A 10,700-nucleotide genomic window follows, 5' to 3' on the forward strand; every position below is an offset into this window, starting at 1 on the left:
CTGCTCAGAAGAATTCCTGAATCATTTTTTGGTGCAAAAAAAAAAAAAAGTGATTTTATTACAGCCCGGAGACAGGACCCGTGAGCAGAAAGAGCTATACTGAGATCATGAGGAGATTATATACTTTTTCATTAGTTGGGGTTAGGGATAGTGTAAGACTCCAAGGAATTTGGAAGCAAGGCTTTCAGGACCTTGAGGGCCTAGCTGCTGTTAAGATAAGATCACTTTTAGTCTTTAATAACACATAAGCATTAAGGCACTAAGGCAGCCATGAGTATCACTGGGCTGTAAACTGTTAGGAGATTTAACTTAAGATACATTTCTCTTGCCTTTGTTTCCCATATCAGAGGGACACAGGAGGGACACCTGGGTGGCTCAGTGGTTAAGCATCTGCCTTTGGCTCAGGGCATGATCCCGAGGTCCTGGGATCAAGTCCTGCATCAGGCTGCCTGCTCCACAGGGAGCCTGCTTCTCCCTCTGCCTATGTCTTTGCCTCTCTCTGTGTCTCTCATGAATAAATAAAATCTTTTAAAAAAAAAAAAAGGGACACGGGAGATTTGGGTGGGGTGGGGCTGGTTGTTATCCCATCTGCCAACACCTGCCATGTAGTCAGCCATTGCACCTAGAGAGCCTTCCAGTTTCTGAGCTGTTATGACAGGGGAGTGAGGCGCACAGAGCCCTTGTCATGAGCACACCAGCTCCGAAGGCACACACACGACCTGTGTCTTCCCACAATGTCAGTTTTACTTGATCATCAAGCAAAGTTAAATCACAATTATATAACAGGTTCAGGATTCTAAACTCAATGACATTTCCCAGGTGTGATTAGACTTGGCTTCTTACACAGCACACAGAGCAGGGCGTGAGACAAACCACACCACAAACATGGTAACAGACAGATGTAGGAAGCAATGAACCAAAGGCAAAGTCAATCTGTGGGCGCGCGGTGGAGATAAGGCCTCTGTCTGGTCCAGGTTAGCTCTTCGCACTTACTGCTTCTTGTGTTCAAGGATCTCGGTTCTGTTTGGAGATCAACTGGGCAGAGTCTTTGGGGGCAGCTGCCTTTTTTTAAAAAAAAGATTTTATTTATTTGACGGAGAGATAGCAGAAGCAGGTGGAGCAGCAGGCAGAGGCAGAGGGAGAAGCAAACTCCCTGCAGAGCAGGGAGCCCCATGCAGGGCTCGATCCCAGGACCCTGGGATCATGACCTGAGCCAAAGGCAGATGCTTAACCGACTGAGCCACCCAGGTGCCCGGCAGTTGCGTTTTTGAAGTGGTCAGACATAGAGGGATCAGGTCTGAAGAGTCTGACAGTTTGCTGCCAAAATCCTCCCCCCCCCCCCTTTTTTTTTAAATCCTCCCTTTTTAAAGGGATATCTTTGGGCTCGGGCCCCTGCAGGCCTCCTCTAGTTCTGCTTCTTATCAGTTCTGGGCTGTCAGCTGATGCTGGTCCCCACGATATTTCCCAGGGACAGTACCTTTAACTGCTTACACCATTGCTTGCACAGGCCCCTGCTTGACTTGAGAGACTCCATTTTGCTCTCTGCAGACTTGCCGACCTCTGCCTCTCTCTTCCTCAGAGCACGAGGGAGTCTCTTTTTTTCATTCTAGAGGGAATCCACTTCTTTTCTTTCTTCCTCACAATCTGACACAACTGCCTTTAGCTTGAGCCATGAATTTCAATGTTTCCTGGGCCACTCGGGAAAAGAAAGGTGGTGGTGAGATTGTGCTAAATTGGAACATACCCACCCATTTGTGAGGGAGTGGCACAAGCCCACCACACATCCGTGCTTCCCTTCCATGGAACAGAGCCGTCGCCACGAAGCTGCCCAACCAGGCTCCACATCTCCCAGCTCCCCTGGCGTCTAGGCAGATCACGTGACAGGGGCCCATCTGGAGCATGGCACCCAGGTTGTCCTTTCAGACCACAGTGATTGAGAACTGGTGTGCCTCTCCACTTCTTTTCTCCCATTCCACAGGCTGAATTCAAAGAGTCCGAGACCCCCAGGGGTGGTGGAGACACAGGAAGGAAGGATCTGGAGTCTCTGTATCACTGACTCTGGGCTTGTTATTCACAAGTGTGAAATTGTCTTCTTTTATGTGATGCCATGGAAATCCGAGAGGCTGTTTGTTCCAGGGCTCGTGTCACCCTTGTTAATACACCATTCTAAATGCAACAGCTGCAAATGCAATCTAGCTGTTGTTGCCGAATGGGCAAACAAGATTGTTTGAGCTGTCTCCCTATGTATAAGGGAAAACCAGAAATCTGGATTTTTATGTGAAGTTTCCCAATGTTTAAAGGTCTCCAAATTAAAATTTCAGAAAACACTGTACAGATCGACATGGTGGAGGGGTCGAGCTGGCTTCCCTGCAGGCCCTGATTCCGCTCCCTGCTTTATAGTATGCTGCCGTGTATTTCCCTCATTCAGTGAAAAACACACTCTGTGACCTGCTTGAATAAAGGAACAGGAAAAGAAAAAACACTGGAGGAAATGTGGTTGAATCTCAGAATATTGTTCTGTCGCTGTAGACAAGGTGTCGTTGACAAAAAGTCAAAATCCTATAACAAAACAAAACAAAACAAATCCTATAACATCCTTCATTTTAACCCCAAAAGCAAGAAAAAGTTACCCTCCTCATTTTACGACCTCATTTTATTTCCTCCCCTTATTTTGTTTCATTTTTCAAAAGTTGTGATAAAATATACATAACAAATTTTACCATCTTAACCATTTTTAAGTGTCTAGAGTCCAGTGGCATCAGTACATTCAGTGTTATGCAATCATCACCACCATCCATCTCCAGACTTTTTCATCTACTGCAATTGAAACTGTACCCATTAGATAGTAAATCCCCATCCCCCTCTCCGAGTCCCCATAAATCACCATTCTGCTTTCCGTCTCTAGGCATTCGATTGCTCTGAGGACCTTCCATAAGTGGAACATACAGAATTTGTCTTTTGTGACAAGCTTATATCACTTTTTCCAAGCTTCATCCATGCTGCTTGGTTTTTTAAAAATTTTCAAAACTTGGACAACTGGGTGGCTCAGTGGTTTGGCACCTGCCTTCAGCCCAGGGCGTGATCCTGGAGACCCAGTATTGAGTCCCTCGTTGGACTCATTGCATGGAGACTGCTTCTCTCGCTGCCTATGTCTCTGCCTCTCTCCGTGTGTCTCTCATGAATAAAAAAATCTTTTAAAATATTTTTTTTCAAAACTTTTTTTAGTAGATTTTATTTTTAGAGAAGTTTTAGGTTCACAGGGAAATTGAGAGAAAGTTATGGAGATTTCTCATCTACCCCCTGCCACTACACATGCATAGGTAGCTTTCCCAATGACCCATATCCCCCATTTGAGTGGTACTTTTGTTACATCTATATTGATACATCATTATCACCCAAAGTTCAGAGTTTACATTAGGGTTGGTGCAACTGTTGGTGTTGTACAATCTATGAGTTTGGACAAATGTATAATGATGTGTATCCACCATTACAGTATCATGTAGAGCAGTGCTCTGCCTATTAATCCCAATTTTATTTAAAATTTATTTATTTATTTGAGAGAGAGAGAGAGAGCAAGAGGGGCAGAGGGAGAGGGGAAAAGAATCCTAAGCAGACTCTGTGCTGAGCTTGGAGCGAGATGTAGGGCTCAGTCTCACAACCCTGAGATCACGGCCAGATTGGAAACCAAGAATTGGATGCTCAACCCACTGCGTCACCCAGGCATGCCTCCCTATTATTTTTCATTTTTAAATTTTTTAAACATAATCTCTGTACCAAATGTGGGGCTCAAGCTCACAACCCCAAGATCAAGAGTCACACGTCCTACCAACTGAGCCAACCAAATGCCCTCCTCTCACTCCCTTTTTAAATGATCAGTACAGAGAGCATTCTACTGCAGGGTTTGAACTAGTAAAATCTCTAAGAGAATCATTTTAAGAGAAATGCTCTCTATGGACCAGACAAAATTACACAGGAGGCTGCAACCGCTTACATCTCTCGACAGCCTAAAAAAGATTCTGGAATGGAAAAAACATCAAGAGTTTTTTAACCTGAAAATATATTTCACTAATTTTGTTTTGTTTTTCTAAAGGAAAGGAGCAAAACTCCTTGGTGCTATCTCTTTGGTGTGTACACATGATATTCACTGCACCCAGCAGGGCTGGCTCTGCTTATGTGTAGGTGCATTTTTGGATTAGGACTCTTCACCTGGGCTACCTCATCCCAGGGTTCCACATGGAAGCATGAAAATGGCCACAGAGCACCTGTTTAATCACCTGTCCAAAGTCTATGTGTGCCTATTATAGAAACCACAAGTCTCTCTTAGAATGATATTTGTAGTGTGAATGATCTGGTGCTGGTTTTATTTTTTCCTTTTATTCTTTAATTTTTTATGATTTTATTTTTAAGTAATCTCTACATACACCTATTGTGGGGCTTGAACTCACAACCCCAAGATCAAGAGCCCTGTGCTCTATCCACTGAGCTGGCCAGGCTATCCCCCCTACCCTTACCTCTACCCCTACTAGCCCCCATCCCCCCACCCTGCTTTTATTTTCTTTCTGGAGGCCAAAGCAAACACTAAGACAAGGGAAGAAGCTAAAGCAAAACCAGGGGCAATGGGGGCAGAGCCAGTGCAGGACTTGGAACTTCCTGCTCCTGCTCCTTTTCTTACCCCAAACCCAACATGTACTACTTCAGAAACAGTGATTTTCATCTAATTGATTTACTAGCTTATGTTTGGCATAGAAAGGCAGCAAAGAGTAATAAAAAATAGCAAGAATCCAAAGCTGCACAGGTGAGAGCCGTTTCTGTAATCCTGGAGATGACATTCAGGAAAGGCAAGGCAGGCAGTGTGTCTGCAGGGAAGTGACTAAGAAGCATGCAGAGTCCCATCAGTTCAATATATCACGGTTTATGCATGTGGTGAACTGCTATACCACTATTTCAGGTAATGCATAGAAGACCATTATTTTTTAAAGATTTATTTATTTGAGAGAGAGAGAACGGAAGCAGGAGACCTAGAGGGAGAGGGAGAAAAAATCTCCAGCACACTCCCCTCTGAGCGCAGAGCCCCACTTGGGGCTCGATTCCAGGACCGGAGATTATGACCTGTGCTGAAATCGACAGTCAGACGCTTCACCTACTTGAGCCATCCGGGCGCCCCCATACAAAGACTTTTTAATGACACAGGGATATACTCAGTATGAAAAAAATCAAATGAAAACAAAAGCCACTTTCCATCACTGCAACCATTAACCATTTACATTCTGCAAACATTCCCCCACTTAAAAAAACAAAAACAAAAACCCACCTTCCTTAGGGTCACAATTCCTACTCAGACTTTGATGACAACTTATAGTCCCAAACCAGAACATTAACAAATGTATTCAGACTCATTTATTCATTCCACAAATACTGCATTCCTACCATGTACCTCAAGGAACGCAGGCATAGCTCCTGCCCTCCCACAGTTTCTGGGATTTGATATATTTATAGAGAATCTCTCTATATTTTGCAAATGTCATCAGCTCAATGAGGCCTGCCATGATCACCTTGATAATATCAAAACCTCACCCTCCACCCCTTGGCTCTTGATTACTCTTACCCTGCTAACATTTCTTTTTTCCAAAGCATAAATCACCTCTAACATGCAATAGAATTCGTTCATTTATTATTTATTCATGTGTATAAAAGGAAGGAAAAATTCTTTTCTGTCCTTCAGGGTCTTCCAGCTGAACTAAGAATTAAATTGACATGAGACCTATCAACAGGAGGAAAAACCAGAGTTTTATTATATGCTCACAGAGGTCCAATAATGAAATGGAGACTTAAGTCTCCATTTGTATACTTTTTAGACAAAGAGACAATAAATCTGTGAGGAACTGACAGGACAAAGAAAAGTTAACTTTGAGAGCTTCAATTTGTAAGGAATTCTCAACTGAGTTTGGGCTGGGGTAGTAAATTAGGAAAAAAGTAACAAGGGCTGTTTATTCAGGCTTCTCTGCTCTAAATTTCCCATCTCTGGTGAAAAGGATGTCTCTTCATTACCTGGCACAGGGAGGGTGCCTTCCACAGGGGAGAGTTCTTTCCTGCTTTCAGGGGGATGGGGAAGGGTCTGAGTGTCCCTCTTGCATAAGAAACTTTTATTTATCGCAAGCAATATGCCAAAGTGGAACATTTTGGGGACAGCCTGCCCTTGGCCCCTAAATGTATAGCCTGTGGGGTAAAATGCAAATTCTGTAGATTTGCTAGCACACCTAGGTCAGTGCCTAGCTCAGGATAAGCTCACAAGGATTTGTTGAATGAAAGACTGAATTTATAAATACTAGGTCTCCTATGATAATTTTCCTAAAACCAAGAGGTCTGTCCCAAAGGTGAAGTCTCTACCTCTAGAGACAGAAAGTTGCTTGCGTTTACTTTTTTAAAGATTTATTTATTTGATAGAAAGAAAGAGAGAGAGAGAGAGAGAGAGAGAGCTCACACATGTGCGCGAGTGAGGGTGGAGGAGTGTGGAAGGGAGAAAGAGAGAATCTGAAGCAGACTCCCCGTTAAATGCAGAGTCTGATGCAGGGCTTAATCTCATGACCCTGAGATCATAACCTGAGCTGACCAAGAATTAGACATTCAACTGACAGAGCCCCCCAGGCACCCTGATGCTTGTCTTTATCATTAAATTATTCCTCACCCCATTCTTCAAGGTTCCAGAGGAGGTTATACCTTCCCTCACTATCATATTCAATCTCTTCGCAAAGTGTTTCTCCATTCCATCCACTTCTCTCTGTGTCTGCTTGCCTCTCCAAGCTCCCATGGTCTCTTCCTTTCCAGACTCTTAGACCTGGTCCCCTTGCATTCAATTTGCCCCCCTAGAATCCATTCTCCAAACACAGCAACAGTCATCTTTGAAAAATATACATGAGATGGTGTAACTGCTCTGCTGAAAGGCTTTAACAGCAGGCCATTACCTTTAGAGCAACAATCCAACTCCTAACAGGCCCACAAGATACTACCTGGCCTGGTCTGATCCTTGGTCACCTCTTGGCTCAGTGCTTGACTTGCTTCAATACCCAATACTCTGTCGGTCCTGGGACCCTTTCAAACTACCTCCTTCCTCAGCATCCTCTGGCCGCCCTAGGCTGGCTTTGTCCATCCCTTATTCCTCAGTTCAGACACCACTTCCTCAAGTCCTGCCTGGCCACTGCATCAAAATGCTCCCAGCATACCCTTTGGTTCCCTGTCACCATATTTCCCAGGCTATTTCTCTTGGAACTTGCCAGTCTCTGAAATATTTGTGTATTGGTTCATTATCCACTTTCTCACTAGAATACATGTCCTCTGAAAGGTGAGACTACACGTGCTCTGTTCATGCTATACCCACAGCATCAATATAGTATGTGCTCAGTAGATATATTTTGAGTGAATGTCCAGGGCAGGAAGAAGGAATTAACAACAAGGCTGACAATCTTTGTTGCTGGGAGAAAGAAATCGTATCTCTTACTGCTCCAGAATTTTCTATAGTGAATATTAAAAACAGTAGTCATTTTTTAAAGACTTTTTTTTAGATTAATCTATTTGACAGAAAGAGAAAGCACAAGCAGGGAGAGCGGGGGAAGTAGAAATAGAAATAGGCTCTCCACTGAGCAAGGAGCCCGATGTGCAGCTCAATGACAAGGCCCTGGGATCATGACCTGAGCTGAAGGCAGATGCTTAACTGACTGAGCCACCCAGGTACCCCATAGCCATTTTCTTAAAAGTCGGTTATTTTTAGGGGAGCCTAGGTGGCTCAGTCAGTTAAGAATTTGTCTTTGAAGGATCCCTGGGTGGCGCAGCGGTTTGGCACCTGCCTTTGGCCCAGGGCGCGATCCTGGAGACCCAGGATCGAATCCCACATCGGGCTCCCGGTGCATGGAGCCTGCTTCTCCCTCTGCCTGTGTCTCTGCCTCTCTCTCTCTCTGTGTGTGACTATCATAAATAAAAAAATAAAAAAAATAAAAATAAAATAAAACCTTAAAAAAAAAGAATTTGTCTTTGACTCCTGCTCAGGGAGGAGTCTGCTTTTCTTTCTGTCCCTTCCTCCCTCCCTCCCCCATTCGAATGTGAGTGCAGCTGTGCTGTCTCTTTCTCTCTCTCAAATACATAAATAAAATCCTTTTTTAAAAGTTGGCTATTTTTAAAGAGTGGGGTGACGACAGGCATTTGACCATGAGAAACTCTGGTGATCCTGGCATCCCACTTTGCAACGTGGTGAGTGCTGAGGCCTGTCCTGCCCAAGGCAGGATGTGCTGAGATTTGAAGCCTCCCCCCTACATCAAGTATGAACATGTCCCTGTGCAAGTAGAATTCTAGGTTAATGTTTTCACTGGAGAGAGAAGCTGCAAGTGGGAAATTAGCAAATCCCTCACTCCTATGCAACTGGCACGGGATTCAGTTGCACTTCTCTGACTTGGCACAACCACCCAGAGTCCACAGCAGCCTTAGTGAGTTGCAGGTGGTAGAAGTGATGCATTTTGTAGGGGAAGAAGAGGTGGCTAGAAGGGCAGGGTGGCAGAGGGTGGAGACAGAGTGCCCGCAGAGCTGTAAGGAATCTTGGAATGTCATCTCGAATCGTCCACCCACACATTCTGAGAGCCAGCCTCTCCCAGCATTGTCCTGGGGCAGCAGGAAAGAAAATCACATTCCCCTATAAATCCCACAATGTCTGTCCTGGATGACTGCCCAAGGATTAGGGTGGAGTTGCAGAACTGGGGAATGGGATGAAAGAATAAAGTTTTTTTTTTAAGATTTTATGTTATTTATTCATGAGAGATGCAGAGACACAGGCAGAGACACAGGCAGAGGCAGAAGCAGCCTCCTTGCAGGGATCCCGATGTGGGACTCGATCCCAGGACCCTGGGATCACACCCCACGCTGAAGGCAGATGCTCAACTGCTAAGCCACCCATGCATCCCAAGAATAAATATTTTTAAAACAATTATCTTTATATTGACGATGTCTGTCCTAGCATCCCTGTAGCTTATGTCACCAAACTCCTCTCAGGTAACAGAATGACTTGGTGCCAGGCTGGCCCCATGAGTTTGGAACCCAGTGGTCACGGACAACCGTCTGCATTCTGAACTCTAAGGTTATAGATGGAAGAAAATGGCCAAGTGCACTTCTGAAGAATAAAATGATAAGTGTACCTACCCTCTTCCAAACAACATGGGCTCATTCTCGAGTACTAAATACAAGGTGATTCTGGTGTGTCCTACATCTATTGGGTGGTGTTATAGCATTCACACTTAGATCTTGGGGATTTAGTGCAACTCCTCCAGTTTCTGGTGAGGAACGGTGATGCTGGGGGGCCAGTCCTGCCCTCTGTGTCTCCACAGCTGCTACCACCTGCTGATCACTAACATGTGTTCCCATTTGGCAGCGGGAAAGCTGAAACCCAGATCAAGGATTTGTCTAGTTTCACCAAGAATCTCGTCAATCAAACCACAGAGAGGACACCAGACCACTGCATTTCAAGTCCCAAGAATATAACCATTAGTCTTATATGCATTTCCCTGCTTTTAAAAATGACTTCAAGGGAAGCCTGCCTGGGTGGCTCAGTTGGGTAAGTGCCTGACGTCAGTTCAGGCCCTGATCTCAGGTTCCTGGGATCAAGCCCCCACTCGGACTCTGTGCTCAGTGGGGAGTCTATGTCTCCTTCTCCCTCTGCTCCCCCCCCCCCCATTCCTGCGTGCTCTCTCTCTCTCAAATAAATAAAATCTTTAAAAACAAATAGAGGGCACCTGGGTGGCTCGGTGGTTGAGTGTCTGCCTTTGGCTCAGTGGTGATCCCAGGGTCCTGGGATCGAGTCCCGCATCAGGCTCCCTGCATGGAGCCTGCTTCTCCCTCTGCCTGTGTCTCTGCCTCTCTCTCTGTATGTCTCTCATGAATAAATAAGTAAAATCTTTAAAAACAACAAGAACAAACAAAAATTACCTTGAGGGGTTGGCAAGGTTATTTAAACTCTCCCAGAAAAGAGCAAGCTCAGAGAAATACAAAATGAACCCCAGGCCATCTGAGACCTAGAAAGTGAAGGGCATGTGCTGGGTAGGCAGTTGCACAAGCCTGGGACCTGCCCGCCTCCCCCTCAGCCTCGCCCCGCCTCCACTCCCTCAGGAGGAGGCTGCATCCTCTGGGATCTGCAGGCAAGGGCTTCACATGGTATTCCTAGGCCTTTTTACAGGCATTGCTCCCCTGTTCTGCCAGCCCCAAAATGTACCCATGGGACACTGCCCCCCCCTCCCCCCCCCGCAGTTTTAGTTACATTTCCCTGTAGAACTGTGGTCCCTCTCCATCCCAAGTTAGTTACCACTTGGTTTCCTCCATTTATCACCAGGTTGGCCTCGGCCCATTGTGCTGGTCTTCAATCCTTCTGTAACTGCTGAGTGCCAAAGGGGTATATTTATTTATTTGAGAGAGAGACAAGGTGAGAGCACAAGCTGGAGGGAGGAGGAGCACAGAAGGAGGAGCAGACTCCCTGCTGAACATGCAGCCCAATGCGGGGCTAGATCCCAGGACCCTGAGATCATGACCTGAGCCCAAGGCAGTCACTTAGCTTAGCTGCTTAACCTCTTAACTGACAGAGCCACCCAGGCAGCACCCCGCCCCCACCCCGAGGCAGGGACATTTTTAACTATCACTAGAGGTCTGGCTCAGAGGAAAAGCTTTCTGAG

The sequence above is a fragment of the Canis lupus genome, chromosome 1 (assembly GCF_011100685.1).
Source record: "Canis lupus familiaris isolate Mischka breed German Shepherd chromosome 1, alternate assembly UU_Cfam_GSD_1.0, whole genome shotgun sequence".
Lineage (NCBI taxonomy): Eukaryota > Metazoa > Chordata > Mammalia > Carnivora > Canidae > Canis > Canis lupus.